Here is a 16,813-nt window from a genome sequence, read left to right as displayed (position 1 = left end):
CATAGATATTTGAAGGTAAAAGGTATCAATTTAGTGCTAGAATTACATATAAAATTCAGGGTTTGAACACTGCCTTTTCTTTCATGGCATGTCTGACTTACCATGCTGACATACTGCAGCAATAAGTATAGTTAGAAATTAAAAGAGAGAGAACAAAAACTTTCCTCCTTTATTACATTATGGACTGTTTGCTAGATTCTTTATTAACATCAGATAAAAAAAAAGATGGCAAAAGTTAAGACAGGAAAAAAATATTCCTTCTTTTTTGAAAGTATTTTGAAAAATAAACCCAGCAGCAGGATTGACAGTATCAGCCTGAAAGACTCCACGTAACCTGTATTCCTGAGGCAAGGGTAGGGGGAATCACACAGAAAACATGGGAGGATTTATCCAAAAGTTTCATAACACGTTCAGGCCTGTATAGCTGCAGTCAGTTCGAGCAGCTTGCCTGATACCAGTAAAATATTCTGGACAATAAGTGAGTGAGGTTTTAATGAGGCTATAGTAGAGATGTCCTCATCTCTCCCTGTATTGTGAATATCCTGCCCATTTCATCTCAGTGTAAGCTGGTTACAGTGAACGTGATGGCAAATGGGATGTTGAAGCACAAAAAGCCTTATGAATTTCTTGTGGTATAGACATAGAGAATGTGACAGTAAATGCTGAATCCAGCCAGATGCGGGGCAGGTGCATGCTAACCTAGGGCATGAGACCCCACTAACCATAGTCTTCTCTCTCTGAAGACTGCTCTCCCACTTCAGTGAACAGGACAGAAGTTCTCTAAATGCATTAGTCATCTACATTTTAAGTGGGGACCTCAGTTATATTTGACACAGCTGCATTTGGCATGTGGTTTAAATGGAGTATATTTTTTTCTTAGACATCTCCCTCCTAATACCTAGAAATGTCACAAACACTAAGACATTTCCCTTCAAGACATATGCACTGACGCTCATGGTGTTAAAGAACTGCAAGATGAGGACTACAGCCTGAAGTCTACATCAAATATTCTTTAATTTTATGGGACCACTAAGGTGTGATGCAAGCATGTTTTAGCAGCATAGCTTTCATACCTTGTGGTGGCTATATTTCAGCTCATTTTTACTTCAAATACTTCAATTTTACCTTCAACTTTACAGTAGATGCTTTGTCTTTGCACAAAGTGAGAAAATTAAGACCATTTTCATACAAATGGCTTGCCTAGCAAGAGGGGAACCCTAAACAGCCTTCTGACACCTGAAAGGAGGCTGTTACAATGCAGCAAGGATCTTTATGAATGCACGAGGCAGGAGAACAAGAGACTGTGGAATTAACTGCAAGAAGGGAGATTCTGACTGCATATAAGGAAAAAAGTTCTTATCATAAATAATCAGAGAAAAATGTTACCCAGAAAGACTGAAATTTCCATCCTTGGAGGTTTTCAAGGGCCAGCATGATATTTCCAGCACACCCTCCTCTACCCATTTAGGACTTTTCCCAAGCCCCTCCCTCATTTAATTCTTCTTGTGTCTTATTTTCTGCATGCCAGTGTGGGTCCTTTTTCTCCTTCTGGCTTTGATTTCAATAGGAGGGGAGTGAGAATAGGAGCAAGATTCACAGTTTTGGTCTGTAGGATGACCATGGCCTTCAGATGTTTGGAGAAACAATGACACAGAAGACTGGATCAAAGCCCACAGACCTAAGATAAAGCATGTAAATGCATTAAGAGGAGGGCAAATAAGCAGTTCCATAATGAGGGTAGGTACTTGCTTGATGCAGACAGTGTTATCAGAATTTAGCTGCCAAGCACTAGCAAGCAGTTATTGAGTCTCCATAACTTCCCTATTTTTCAGAATGCATTGATACTGGGAAAAGTATAGTAATGACCCTTTGCCTATTTTAAATCCTTCACTCATTCCCTTCATAGTATGGAGATAATGGAGTTCCATAGCCAATAATGTACAGGCTGTTGTACAGACAAAATACACATTGCCAGTAGTCCAATGGCAGGATTATTATTTTTTTAAGTTAACACTGGAAGATGTTGCAGGTTCCACTTTTGTTACCAACAGTGTTTAGAAAGTATGCACTTCTGTAACGGTCCTATTTGGTGGGGTTTGTAACCAACAAAGAATTACTAAGTCATGAGATCGAAGCCAACATGAGTATCAGACTAGATTGGAAACAAACTCCATACTTTCAGAAATCCTGACAGATTACCAAGCGCAGAAAAAGGAATTCATCCCAGTTGAGAAGACACTGTTCAATCTAACAGTTCAGCAAATAGCTGGAAAGATTTTATGATATTTGAGCCTTAGAAAACTTACTGAAGAGAACAGGACATCTCATCAACATTAACAAACAGGTGACAAGAAAGCCAAAAAGTAATGGCAAAATAAGGAAATGACGTCAAATTAATGAAAGCAACAGCGTCAGAGTTCCTTTCCTGGCAAAATAACTTTCCACCTTACAAAAATGCCAGCATAAATGATATAGATAGGACCTTTACTGTCACTCAGCTGCAAAGCCAAGGACCAAAAATTGCCACAGACTGAGATCCTCCTGATCTAGGAGTTTCCCATCTCTCCATAGCAGGAGATACATGCACAGAGGCAGGGATGCCAGGGAAGCCTGCATCACTTTCCAAAGCTTTATTTATCCCAAGTATAAAGAGAAGATTCTGGCAGCTGTCTGCATGCATCAGTCTACTCTTGTTCACCAGCTCTGAGCTCACATCACATCAGCACTATAAAAAAGGAAGAAGACATAGGCAGCAGTTTTGGAAATGAAAATAAAGCATTTTTAAATCTTTGCAAGAAGATGATGACTGCCAGGGCTCAAAGACCTTAATTTTTTGCAGACACAAGTAAGAATAAATCAATGTGACTCAAAACTTTCAGGCTTCTTGGTCTTTGCAAGCAGATCAGTTTGGATCATATAATCATTAAATCATAATTCTATCCTACCATAGGATAGAAGATAACAGTGCCTAGGCCAGTGTGTATCAAAGATTTCAATATCCAGCTTCATGAGTCTAAAACATTATTGTATCTGCCTGTAGACAGTGCCTCTCATTCAGCCAACACCCTGCAGCTCCCCAGAGATGGTGTGATAGGAGCGCACAACATCCAGAGATACATGTCTTTTAAAGCCCTCCTAGCTAAATAAGACATAACAGTACCCAGGACCCTATTAAAGCAGGAAGGGAGTCCAAAAAATATATGAATCAGGGCCTGGGAAATCAGTGTTATACAGAAGCCTGTTACAAAAGAAAGTGGAAGACTGCTGTGCTCCTGGGGCATTTACCTTACCAAGGCAAGCAAGTGCCAGAAGCCATGAGTCCTATTTGTATAGGAAAACACACCATTCCCTTCAGACTCCCAGTGTGGAGGAGGATGTTGAACCACACCATCCCCCTGCAAGCCCTCCCTCCCTCTCCTCCACCGTAGATATACAAGGCTAAGTTGATGAGCTGGTTCAGCTTAGTGTGAAATGTGTTACATTTTCCCCCCAGCTGCTTCCTGATTGCAGTATTTACTTTTAATCTCCTCTGCCTCAATGCCCGATAAAAACTTTGTCACATTAGATGGTGACAGATGGGGAAGAGAAGGGGGGGATCACTGCAAGGGAACGTCCTGGCTTCCCAATAATTTTTCACAACACCAATTATGTCCTTCAGTGCTTCCCGGCATGTGCACCCATGTCAGCAGAGAAGGAAATAGAAAGGCATAAATAAAGACAAAACCAGGCATTGCGTGGCTTTAATCTGCAGAATAACATTTCTCATTTAGGTGAAATATTGTTGGATTCTTTCCTGTGCTGGAAATGGAGACACACACACATATATACAGAAACACAGATGCACAGAGTTCACAACTGCCTTCCTTAGGCATGAACACTACTGTCCTCACAAGCAGCTCTCTGGCATTATGAACAGAAAAGTGCAGGTATCTCCTGCTTTCTGAAAGGTATCTATGACCAACAAGCCAAATCTTATGCTCTTTAATCCAATCTCCACTGACTAAATGGAGGCAACATGAAGATTCTTATGTTACGGTACCAAAAAGTTCCTAGAAAGTTTAAGAATACAACATATTAGGCAGTACTTGAGGCTGCTGGCAAATGTCACTTTCCAAGACTAACCTTGGATGACACTACATTTGGCACCTTTAGATGTCTATCCAAGGTGACAAAGGGCAATCTTTTGAATCTGGTTTACTTCTTGCTTAGGTCTCCAAGGGAAATGAAATGCAGTAGTAAAAAACTGCATTGGTGGAGATATATATGGCAGCAGCTGAAGGTAATCATGGAAGCAAAGGGAGAGGGAGCCAGGATGAAGATGTGAGATGGCTTTGACCTGGGCTGGGATTTATCCAGTCCTACCAGGACAAAAAAAAACCCTACATTTTGTTTGCCCTTTCTATATTCAAGAAATAAGGCTTTATGCACCTTCTTTATGAACAAGAAAAAAAATAATCAAAATATAGCAATTCCCCAGCTATTTTTAATGTGAACTAAGAGAATCACAGCTACTGCTCTCATCTTGACAATCCTGGCTCAGTCCCAAACAGGGACAAGACTTCAGTGACTTCCATTGCAAGCAGAATGGACAGGCAATGTCCCAGAGGAGTACATAATGAAACAAGAGCAGCTGCTCTATGGCATGATGTAAGTGTAGCAACAGAAATGATGGAGAAGAGCCTCAACTGGAACAGAAGGAAAGGGTAACTTTCCTAACAAGTGAAGCATGGTGTACATGAATGTTGACAGATAGGGCACATTCAGGTATCTTCCATTAGTCCAGAACTTGGCCTGCAGGAGTCTTGGTAAGAAAGTAAAATGAGTAGTCTCTGGGCTCCAGGCTAGAAGATTCAGCAGATATCAGGCAAAAGGCTGTGAGCCACAGAAGTGATGAAGAATCCACTGATAAAATGAACTATGCTTTATAAGAAGCCAGGGAACAAATGGCTGGAGCTAGAACAGAAAAGATAAGGCAAAGGAATGAGAAAGTATTAAGTTCTTTAGCTATAGATTTGCTTTACTGAAAATAGCTAACTAGTAATAGAAACATTATGGTCTTAAAGTGTCATTATGGTTGTGCATGACCACATTTTGGCAGTCATGTCTGTATTTATATAACTGTCAGTATGGATGTATTATAAGCAGATTTACAGGTCTGATTATGCCCGTGAAACTCCCTAGAAGCTCAACTACAATGGGCTCAGCATGATATTATAGTGGCAAAGAAAAATGCCCTTTTCCCTACAGACAGAACCAGTGAAGACACACAGGTCTCTGAAGAACTTGTTGGGTATAAATCAGCAGTCCTAGACCAGCTAGACCTCAATGGATGTAGGAGCAAGAACAGCCACTTACAAGAGAAAGTTAGTATGAAGAAAAAGAAATGTCAAGGCAAATAGATTTAAGGAGAAGGATAATATTCAGATCTGAATAATTTTTAAAATCCTGTTGCCTTTCCAATGGATAAGCACTGAGGCTAGGAACTGTACATGGGCTTTACCCCTTAGGATTTTCTAAGAAGCATTTTTGGTAGAGCTGCTAAAAAATAGCATCATTGCTAAAAAATAGCATCATATTTGCAAACAGATATAGCAGACAATTGCTTTGGTGTGGTACCATGTCCTAAGGTGAGATTCTTTGTTCCTTCCCATTTTTATAAATATATCAACCCAAATCACTTGTGGTTGACTAACTGATAAAGATTCAAAAAACTAAAACCTAGAAACATCCAGATTATTTGTTTTCATCTGCTTTCATTATTTCTTCAAATTAGTTACTCACCAAAGTAATATTCTCAGCTCTTTACTGCAATATTTTTGCAGCCTCAATGAGGGTGTTTCTACAAAGAAAGAAAAAAAATATGCAGACAGCTACTGTCCTAATGTAATTTGATCTAAAAGTGTCTTTTTGTTAGGCAGGAAAAGAGATGAATCACATTTTATTTCTCTGATTCTCCCTAGAGATTGTCAATCAGTTTAACTTGAATTTATTCTTATTTGCAAATCAAGTTAAAGGAGTAGGACTGTCCTAGGAATCTAGGCAGAAGAAACATTCCCCTACTTATTTTTTGGGTTATTTCTAAATGAGGATAAGAAAAGAAGACCATATGCAGAGTACTCTCTCTCTTCTTGCATCCCAATTTTATCAAGCAATACTCAGGCCACGGTTTCTCCTCTCTGTTTAGCTGCCTTACCTTCAATGCTTTAGCACATGTTCAAAGGCATATTGCTCCCCTATCTTAGAGCTTACACTTAGGCTGAATCTACTTAAGTACAGTGACCAAGATTTAGAGAACTCCTGTTAAGAAGTATGTGCACTTTTTACATTCCCCACCCCCCCAAAAAAAAAAAAATCAGTTTTTCCTTCATTTAGGCACAATAAACTTCCTAATAATGGGAGAAAAACAACTGCCAACTCAGTGACTGTGTTGCTGTGCACCAGGAGGATTCCACAAGCCACCCCATTAACTTCGGTCTCTAGAGGAAAGACAGGAGCGCTTCAATATGCGCTCAACTTTGCTTCCTTATGTCACTATGCTGGACCATGTGGTTAGAGGAAACCAAGTGAATTTTGTGTTATTTTCAGGAGCTGGAGTTTTTCCCTGAGGAACTGGTGATGTTGACTAAGAAAAATCAGGGCAAAGTAAGCTAACCTTCCAAGCTAAAGATCTCTCTGCTTAACACAAAGCATTGCAGATTCTATGAACAATGTGGTCATTATATTACAGTGCTTTTCACACCACCCCACCAAGTAGGCTGGAGTGCACAAAGACACACTGGGAGGCGATGCAGCCAGGACAGCTCAACCCAGTTGACCAAAGAGATATTCCATAACATATGATATCACGCTCACCATATAATGCTGGGGGAAGGAGGAGGAAGGGACAGGTGTTTGGAGTGATGGCATTTGTCTTCTGAAGTAACCATTACAGGTGATGGAGCACTGCTTTCCTTGAGACGGCTGAACACCTGCCTGCCAACGGAAAAGAATGAATGAATTCCATGTTTTGCTTTGCTTGCACGCATGGCTTTTGCTTTACCTATTAAACTGTCTTGATCTTAACACATGAGTTTTCCCACTTTGACTCTTCCAAGTCTCTCCCCGATCTCAACAAAGGGGGAGTAACTGAGCAGCTGCCACCTGGGGTTAAACCATGACAAAAAGGTATTCAGGAATTAACAAGCATGCTCTTCCTTTGCCTGCTGTATGAATGTTAGCAGCACTTAAACCTGCAGCTTCTCGGGCAACTTGTGTTTTGTGGCTGGCAAAATGCCTGTCAAGGTACTTGCCAGCAGTGGTACAAGAATACAGCCTATATTTTTTCAAATACTCAGCAAGTCCCATCAGCTTTCCAAGCAGAGATTTGCAGAGGCCTTTTGGAAGTTAGATAAGAATTTCCAAACCACCTTCTCTTCAGTCATTTGAACAGTCCATTCCTTGTTTACATAACTCAGAGCAATGACAAGGGAAAGGACTTTGCAAGTAAGTTTTGCCTGACCCTTGCAATCTCAAAATCACAGGATGTTTACCATGGTCCTGTGGGAGCTTCCATGCTTTTCAGCACCAGCACAGCCCCAAGGTGCTCACTGTGTTGCAGTGACAGCCACAGCAGTGACATGCAGTGTGCAACCAACTGAGCAGAACAGTGAACAGCCCACTGACCCTTGTTGAATGGGTCTCATTAAAATTTCCAGGCCCCCAGTGAAAATTGAGTGGTAGTGGCTCAGAGTACACAAGTATTCATGTCAGCACTTCCAGTCAGCCATTTCATTCATTTTCAAAATCATCCCCACTTGATACCTGCCCTTCCAAAGGAAGCATGTGCAGGCTTTAAAAGATTAGCAATACTTTCCTCAGCTGGTACTTCTGAGGTATTTAATATAGTATATAATAATTCGTGACAATGAACAGAAAGCAACATTCTCCCTGCTCTACACAACATTAAAGTCAAATACTGCATGCCTGCATCATCCACACTAACAGTTTTCAGCTTACAGTCTGCAGACAGCCGTGATCCCTCAAAATCCTCGCAAGAGAATCACAAAAGAAATCTACAAGAAGCAGTGTCATTGTCAGAAGGCTCAGTATACAGGAGTGCACGCAACCATGGAAAAGTGCTTCAGAGGTCCACAAACAAATGAAAAACCAAACCCAAACAAACAAAAAAATGACTGAGAGACATCATAAGTGTGGCAAATGATACATAAATATTTTAGCTGGACTAATGAAGAGGCATTGGTATGCGGACACCATTACTAGATTTGCTGTGAAAGTCTTTAATGATAGTACATGAAATTTCTTCTCAGTACATTTTATTGACTTAAGATAATAGTTGTTTATAAAGCATCTGTATTATTTTGTTTCAAAGAATTTCTTATTTTCTTAAAAGATGACAACTTATTTAGGAAGAAATCACACTGATGTTTCATGGGTTTCTCAAAGTCTTTGTAGCAATAGCATATTTTCAATAGAAGCGTATTTTTCCCTTCTGTTCTGCAGAAACTTCGTATGAATAGCAACATATTTATTGGTGAAAATAATGCAACATGGCATCAGAAACCAAGAGATCAGAGAGCAGTGATTCAGTGAAAAAGCCTTTGGTCAGAGCAGATACCAAATTGCTCCAAAGCAAGCAGAGTGATTTTATTACAAATCCTGTTTTAATATTTATTTAAAGACACCACTTTTGTGAGACACATGGGTGACAATACCTCCTTTTGTGACACAGATGGGTGATAACACCTCCTCTTTATTCAATTCTAGTGAGAAGATCGAAGGCTGCATTAAGTACTACCCCCTTGCACGTCAATACATAGGGAGAGGATATCAGAACAGAGTCCAGACAAGGTCTCTAAATCTGCTGAAGGGATTAGCTACCTTATTCCAAGCCCTTCAACAGGGAATAGAGGCACTGCAGAGCACCTGGAAATAGACCATTACTTTGATCAGGGCAACAGGGGGAAAAAAGATGACTGAAAAACAAGTCTTACAAAAGTTTGTTAATAATTCTGGTGGAATGGCCCAAACTGATTTCAAGCAACAACTCCCAGCTGTGAGGTCTCTCTATACAGTGCTCCTCAAATCACATCAGCAGACAGGGGCATTGTGACTGGACCTATGTACAAATCCTCACCTCCTACTGAACAAGAAGAAATACCGCAGAAAACTACTGGATATCGTCTGTGGATCTTAGGTGACCACTGAACTAGACCTGAATAGGAGGGTGCCATTATGACACAAAGGTTTATCTCAAAGACTGCACCCTGCTCCTGCACATCCAACAAGCCGCAACCTTGCAGGCTTCCACAGGATACAGCAGTGAGCTAACTCAGATGTGCAGGTCTGAAATATTAATATTAGGACCTAGGCCCTCCACCCCTCACCTTCAGGTAAGAATAACCCCACCTCTTTAAAGAAGTTTCAGAAGTAAGTTTTGATCACACATTTTTGTCCACAGCTAGTTAAAAGATGCGATTTTGAGCCCTGTGGAAGCAGAACAGGAGCCTTTTTTGCTTCTCAGGGTTTGTGAAGGCAAGGGTAGCGGGTTTCAGAAAGATTATCCCACAGTTCAAACTCATTAATGAAAGAAAGAAATTAACCAAGCTCATTTTTCAGGGAATTCTTGTGTAAACTGGAAATTTTCCAGTCTGTGAGCCCCGCACTGTGCTAACCCATAAATCACAGCAAGCAGGTTGTCTGTATAGTGAGCTCAGCCACGTTCAGAGATGGGGGGTGGGGAGGTGGAGGAACCAACATATGTTCATGGAGAAAAAGCCTATAAAAACAAAACAGGAAAAAAAGAATACCTCCCTTGCCCACCACTGGAACAAAATAAAAGGCTTGGCCTCAGGCACTGAAACATACGCTGTCTGCAAAGAGTCCCCCAAACCAGGGGAAAGCACCTGAAACAGGTCAGCTTTTAATTGAATACAATATTAATTACTGCGTGCACCATTAACGGTTTGTGGGATTTGACTAATTAATGTAATAGTTTCTGAGTCACGCTCATTAAATATGAAAATTATGCCGGTGAAAGGTATCGGTTTCATTATCAATCTTGTATGGACAGGAGTGGGGGTGGGGAGAGGCTGCAGTGGAAAGAGTCCCACCCCAAGTTATTGTGTTATTAGCTCTCTCCTCTTGGAATTGGTTCAGGTGGGCAGAAGGAAGAGCCAAAGTGAAAAGAGGCAAGAACAGGAAGCATTACCTAGTGTTTGGAAGTCAGGACCCAAAAGCTATCCAGCTCTGATTGAATGTACACTTTTGTATAGCAGATGGAGCTGGCTGTCTGCATGCAACTTCAACTAGTTGTTGTCAGTTCCCATCATAACGTTTAGTTTCCTTCATCTCCCTGGCACAAGCATAATGAGAGAAATTGATGTTATGGGGTACTTCATTCATTAACCCATATAAGGCATGTGGTGGTTCCAAAGCAGAAAAGTACAGGGAAGGTAATTAGCACTGCTAAAAGCCAGTTCCAGAACACAAAGGATATGTTGAGAGATACTGCCCTGGGACGCACCCCTCACATGGGGCAAAGCTGTTACAGAAGGAGGACCAGAGATGTTATACCTCTCATTCATATCAAGCAATGCAGGATGGAGGCAGCACTGATGTATTCCAGAGGGAACTGCCATCAGTCCTGTATAGGAAGAAGAGTCACCTGCATGCAGGACCTCCAGGCAAAGAAAGGGAAGAGACATTAGTGCTCTAGGGTCCCTTTGTGCCCTACCCACCAATGGAGCAAAATGCAGAGGTCACCTTCTAGACTGAAATCTGAGAATAAGTACACAGCTGAGACAGTAAGAGGGCAGAAAAAATCCTCAAGAGTAAGATAAATGTCTAACATCACATAGTGGGACTCTTCTTCCAAGGATCATAGAAGGATTTGCGATCACCACCCTGTTATCAACAATGCATAAATGCTGCATAGGGAGCCCTACAGGAGCAGGAGGAGCAGAGATAATACCAGTGCTATTATTTTTGTAGCAGTCTTCTCGACTGATTCTTAACATATTTGGCACATGCTATAGGAGTCGAGAGGAAAGGGGATAGCTTTATACCAGACCTGCACGTGTCCACATCCATGCTGCAGGTATATATCAGCCTGGAAGGCCCAGATACAGAGAAGAGAAACCAGCAGGTGGGAAAAGGGCAAGAAGAGGACAATAGCACACATGCAAAATCCAACAAACAGCTCAAAGCCCTGATTCTCCTTAAAAGGTAAGGGAACGCCAGCAAGCAGTAAACCTGTTAGAAAGGAAATCCCATACGCTACGGTAGGGTTTTTATCACTTTGTCTAACAAGCAATGGCTGATGTATTATTTTCTTCAAAATAGATGCTGGTGTTCTTTCTAAATAACACTGGCTTGCTAGGAATTTGCGACTGAGCTTGCCGAGAGTTGGTGAGATTATACACAGCCTGTTCCTATTTGGGCTTATAACTTACACAACCATGACCAGTCTGCAGGCTCCTGTACTGCATCTAAGGCATTATCCCTTCTCCACTGTACATCTTCAGCCCAGCCGCCTACACACAAACGTTCCTTCATACTCCAGGCCCCACAGCCCTGTACTGAGCAAGGAAGGCAGGTATATACAATTAGTTCTGCTTCATATAGGAACTATGAGTGCCATGGGCTCTGAGAAAGCTAGAAAATTTGGAGGGTCTCTGATATAATTAACTCCAAACTTTTGATGAAGATGATGGCAGGGCTCTCTGCAGCCTTATTAACAAGGCTACCTTTTCTCTCCATAACAAGACAAATAATCATTCATGGAGCGAGATCAAGTACCTTCTGTGATTCAAATCCTATACCAAACAAACAAGAACTCTTCTGGTCTGGAACAATGCCCCATACAGATGGCATTTTCTGGTCCTCCCTTTTCCAGGTCACAGTGTTTCACCTAACTCCTTCCCATCTATTTTGAAGATGAGCTTTGAATTTTTAATCCGTGTTCACCAAAACAGCCAGAGCACTGCTGCTGTACAGCAAGCTGCTCTGGGGCTGGATGAAGGTATTATGGTTACACTTCTGTGTATGTTTCAGGGATCACAAAAAGATTTAATTCATATTGCTCTGCCTCTTGCTTTGCTAAATACAGTTCAGCCTGTGCTTACAGAGAGAGGTCTTTGTATGGACCTTTCATCACCGTGGTTAACATGAAACATTTGGCTCAGGAAGCCTCTAAACTACTGCCTTACTAAGCACTGCTGTTCTCCCAGAAGTATGCAATAGTGCCATTGTCAAACAGGACACCAAGCTATGTAAATTCTCATTCAGACTTTTACAGCTGCTGCATGCTGCCATAGTTCCCACTAATTTTGTCAATGAGGCTAGAGAGGACAGAGATGGACTTTCCCTACCAAGGGCAGAGTTAAGATACTTTCCTCTAGGAAGCATGCTGAAGAACCATGCTCAGCCTCTTCTCACTAGCACTGTAAAAGCTCACACTTATTTTTTAGCTTCACTGACTGTATCCCCTATACACTAATTTGATCCTTTTCAATTCCCCGCATACTCCACAACACTTTTCGTACATATGTGATTATGAAATAGTAAGGACCTCCCAGACTGGTGTAAAGGTCAGGATTCTGTATACAGAAGTCCTGGTTGGAAAAAGAAAGCCCCCACCCAGGACAGAGCAGTTCATACAAGGGGGAAACCTTTGCAGCTGTGAAAATACCCAGGTTGCAGCTACATAATCAGCCTCCTGTATCCCACATAACTTTAATAATATGAGTTCAGTATTTAATGAAATAACTTTGTTGTGATGTACTGTCATTGCCTATTACCTCTTTCATTTTTGATGTTTCTGTAGCTCAGTGTCGCTCTGAATGAAAGTCAGAATGCCCAAATGAACATGGTAGTAGACATTTTCAACTTAAGTTAGGAGAAGAGAATGAAGTGAGCACATACAAGACAAAGCTCAGCTAAACTTTAAAGCAGATAAGCACAGCTATACTGAAGCTGCAGCAAATTAATTTATTACTTAAATATCAGTCAAATGCGACACCACTGCCCTTCAGATGAATAAAGTCCCATCAGACATCAGCAAGTGAACCACCAAAGAACAGGAGGAGTTGGTTGTTTTGTTACGTGTTTTTGTTGTTTTAGGAGGTTTTTTAAAAGGCATTCTTCTCCACCCCATCACACATTGCAATTACAGGTATATGTCAGCACCTCCCAACAAATATATTTAGGAGATAACACCTAATTGCTGCCAATACCTGATTTAATTGTTACATTTGAACAGACTTAATTTATGATAGCATGACAAAAGTTGCATTTATCTAAGCAAACTTAACTCTTTACTCATCACCGCCTCTTCTCAATACCAGAACTGAGTGGATAAATTCAAACTGCCTTAGATTTCCCCTCAAAACATCATTCTGTGCTTTTCTGGATAAAAAGAGGACAAGAATTGGTCAGTGTAAAACACACAATGTGGTAAAGCTAAGGAGGAAAGAAAAACCAAAACCAAAACCAACAAAACCCTACAGAAAACCAAGAGGGTTGTTTGGTTGTTCTTTTTTTTTTTTCCTTTACTGTAAGAACTTTCAGGTTTAAAACAGGTGTTGAAGTTCTGCTGTTGCAAGCTGTACAATAAAGACAGTTTAATTTTTCCAAATAAAAATATATTAAGAAAATAGCAAAAGGATTTTTGAGTTTTTCCTTTATCATAGAGCCTAGCAGTTTTACTCACAAAGCATTGATTGAGTGGTTCTTCTTGCCTGAAGACTTTGAATGGTTCCAGAAGAAAGTATTGCTGTCCCATCAAAAAGTACAGTACAGAGACCAATAGTGAGTTCTCCAGGGCACAGAAGTCAGTGACAGAACTAGGAATACAAGCCCACAGCTGTGACATTAAAGCTAAAACAAACACATAATTCTGAGCACAGGGATAAACACAATGTCCTACTGTTGACTGATGCTTTGCAAGCAGAAACACATCAGAATTACTGCTCTAAAGAATTTACAATGCATCTGTGACAAAATTCTTAAACATGTTGATAGATGTAACAGGATTTGAGGTATGTATGACCAGGTTTGGTCTCCTACTTGCTCAGGCAAGCTGATTATTGGAATTTTAATATGGAAAGGATGTATTGATCACATAATGTGATTTATGAACTTATGCAAGGAACTGTCTGTCCTAGCAAGAGCGGGCAACAGTGAGAAGAGTAGTATGCTCTATCTAAGCCAGATCTCTGGAGAGGAGCCTTCACAGTGCACAAATATGAGGTGTAAAACAAAATCTAAGACAGGGAAGCAAGCCAGAGCCAGTGGGTCTACAGTCAGAACAGTTTGCTGTCCCATGCAAGTCAGACAAAACATCATTTACATCTTAGTTGGTAGCAGCTTAAGAAAAATGAAAGTTCATTTGTATCTAATAGCTTCCTCTGCTGGTGGGGAAACCTAAAGTAACAGCCATCACTAGAGCAAAGGCACTAGGAAGAAACTGAGGCTTCTTTTAAAAGTTTTGGTTTTTTGTAACTTTGTTTTGAGCTACCTAACTCACGCAGCCCTTTCCCTAGTAATATTCAGTATCTGGGCAGAAAATTAAGAGAGCAAGCATTCCTTGCCAAGTCGAAAGTCCTCGCACAGGGTTGACTGCAGCACTCCCTGAACTAACCATCCAGCAGAAATAATGAGTTCTCAGAGATCTGGGACATATGTTTTCTACCAAACTGAAAAGTCAGATTTAGGGCAAGATTCCAAGAATTAGAGGGTAGCCTCCCTTACAAGGCACAAGGCAGCACTTCAGTAAACAGGAAGCAGAGCACAGAAAGGGAAAGGCAAACAGAAAGGCAACTTATAACCAGATCTATTCCCACTTCTAGCAGTTGCTATGTGATGGCCCTTTTATATGGAGCTTTCACTCAAGTCAGTTCTGTATGCCATAGACTCAAGGTTAAACACCCTTGGTGGCTGGGCCTATATGGAATATCTTCAGAGGGGAGCACTCTCATCTGCACTTCTCTTCCATTGCCACTCCCACTTCATTTTTTTCAACAAACCCACCTCCAAATAGCTTCACACAGGAAATAAGAACATGGCAAATCACTGCAGATATTTGCAGGAATAGGTCTTCACATGTAGAATCCAGAAAGATCTTCCCACAACTAGTTCATAAAGGGCACACAGTTCACCACTTCTACCAGCTGCATATTTTCTAGAGATTTGTCCAGTCTAGTTTTATATTTATGCCAAGCAGCAGAGATAGTGTCATTTGTCTTGAGAAACTGTTTTGCTATCTTTAGTCCAAGATTTTTCTTTAGTTCCAGTATCTCTCCCAAAACTTGCCAGAAAGGATCAAATGTTAGTGGGAGCTTAAAACATTAAGCTTGCTTGCAGATTGAATGCACTTTCTCTCTCAAGCCACCGATCAGTTCTTCGCCTTCTGTCCGTTCTACATGCAGACAAGAGGGAGAAGTAGTAGCAGCCATTCGGGAAAGTAGTCATATAAGGCGGAGTTGATCTGAAAGAGATCCAAGGAATACCCCTTTCCCCTGTACACGCAAAAGTATTATGGTCACTGTAACATATACTAGCACTTCTGCACCCAGCCAGATGTGCTCTCCTTAGGTTCAGCAATCCTGGTCTTGTACACCACTCAGACTGTGAGGGGCAACAGAACATGTCAGAACTATGATGCTGGGGACAAGCCCATACTTCTCTGGTTTGGCCCCCATTTAATTACACATTCCCTTGGCAAAATGGTAGCCTCTACCCATCAAGATCCTCTCTGAGAAACCAGCAAGAGGCTTTACTGACTATGTGCTGCTATGAAAAGCTATGCGTATCATTAACACAAGCAAGCCTCCGGCTTCATCTTTAATCACTGGCTGGCTTGACACCTGCATTCTGCAGACAGCCTTCACTGAAGAAAGTTTGCAGCTGGCCCAGATCTGTCTAAGCTTCCTCAAACCCACCAACTATCTCCACTCTCCATTTGTCAATTGTAAATGATAATTTCCATTCAATCTGATACATATTATAAGAATATAAACAAATGCCTCTGGCTGTATCATGGCTGTGATCACTTCCCTTTATAGCCATCATTTATTACAGGCAGACAGGTGGCCGTTCGGTGGAATGCCGAAGAGGCTCTCACCTGGACAATCACCAGGAAACACACTCACATTTACATTCTTCCCAAGCAGAAAGGCAAAAGAGGCATGTGATTTCTGGAAAAAACTTCTCTAAGCTTCAAAATTTCTTCCTTTCTCAGCCACATAAAGTCACAGGAGCAAGTCTGAATATTACCAGCCTAACCCATCAGCAACCACCATAGCTCAAATTTAAACTTACTTAGGATTTTTGAAAACAGGGAGGAGTTCTGGGGAAGCTTTGCCCCCAGTTGCTTAATTTTATGTCTTAACAGTTTTGATACAGGATACATGTTTTTTCTAAATACTGTTTTACTTCACAGCTGTACACAAAACACCAAAATGGCAGCAGCTTTGTTGCTCAGATGGAGGTTGAAAGAAGTCCTATTATCTACTACTGCTAGGCACATGTAGTGTTTCATTTCAAAAATACATTGGAGTTCACATATGAAAATCATTTCACCTCCCTTTAAAACACTATCACCTCTAAAACAGATATGTGTCAGGTTACTTCACAACTCAGGCAGCAACAGTCAGGACAGAAAGTGAAGAGTATTGCAGTAACAGCTCTTAGAGAACACAGAATATAATTAACACATCTGTCAAATTCTAGAACAACGATGTTGAGCTGTAGAACAGCTCTTGTATCAGCACAAAAGGACCTCTGCCTTAAACTGCCTCTGAAACACAGCAATCTC

The 16,813-nt window shown here is 41.0% G+C and overlaps 1 long non-coding RNA gene across 2 annotated transcripts in view; it reads right to left on the bottom strand.

Moving 5' to 3' along the window:
• The window catches only part of LOC130609544 (uncharacterized), an 85,770-nt gene that overhangs the window by 34,937 nt on the left and 34,020 nt on the right, over positions 1-16,813 (bottom strand). For both annotated transcript variants that reach the window (XR_008974810.1, XR_008974809.1), the window contains exon 2: positions 6,853-6,968. This is a non-coding gene — a long non-coding RNA (uncharacterized LOC130609544). The remainder of the gene's footprint in view (positions 1-6,852; positions 6,969-16,813) is intronic.

This window comes from Pezoporus wallicus, unplaced genomic scaffold (genome assembly GCF_028554395.1).
Source record: "Pezoporus wallicus isolate ANWC-B61680 ecotype Strahan unplaced genomic scaffold, APGP_CSIRO_Pwel_v1 contig_3486, whole genome shotgun sequence".
NCBI classification, from domain to species: Eukaryota; Metazoa; Chordata; class Aves; order Psittaciformes; family Psittacidae; genus Pezoporus; species Pezoporus wallicus.
This window is presented reverse-complemented; position numbering and strand designations above follow the sequence as displayed.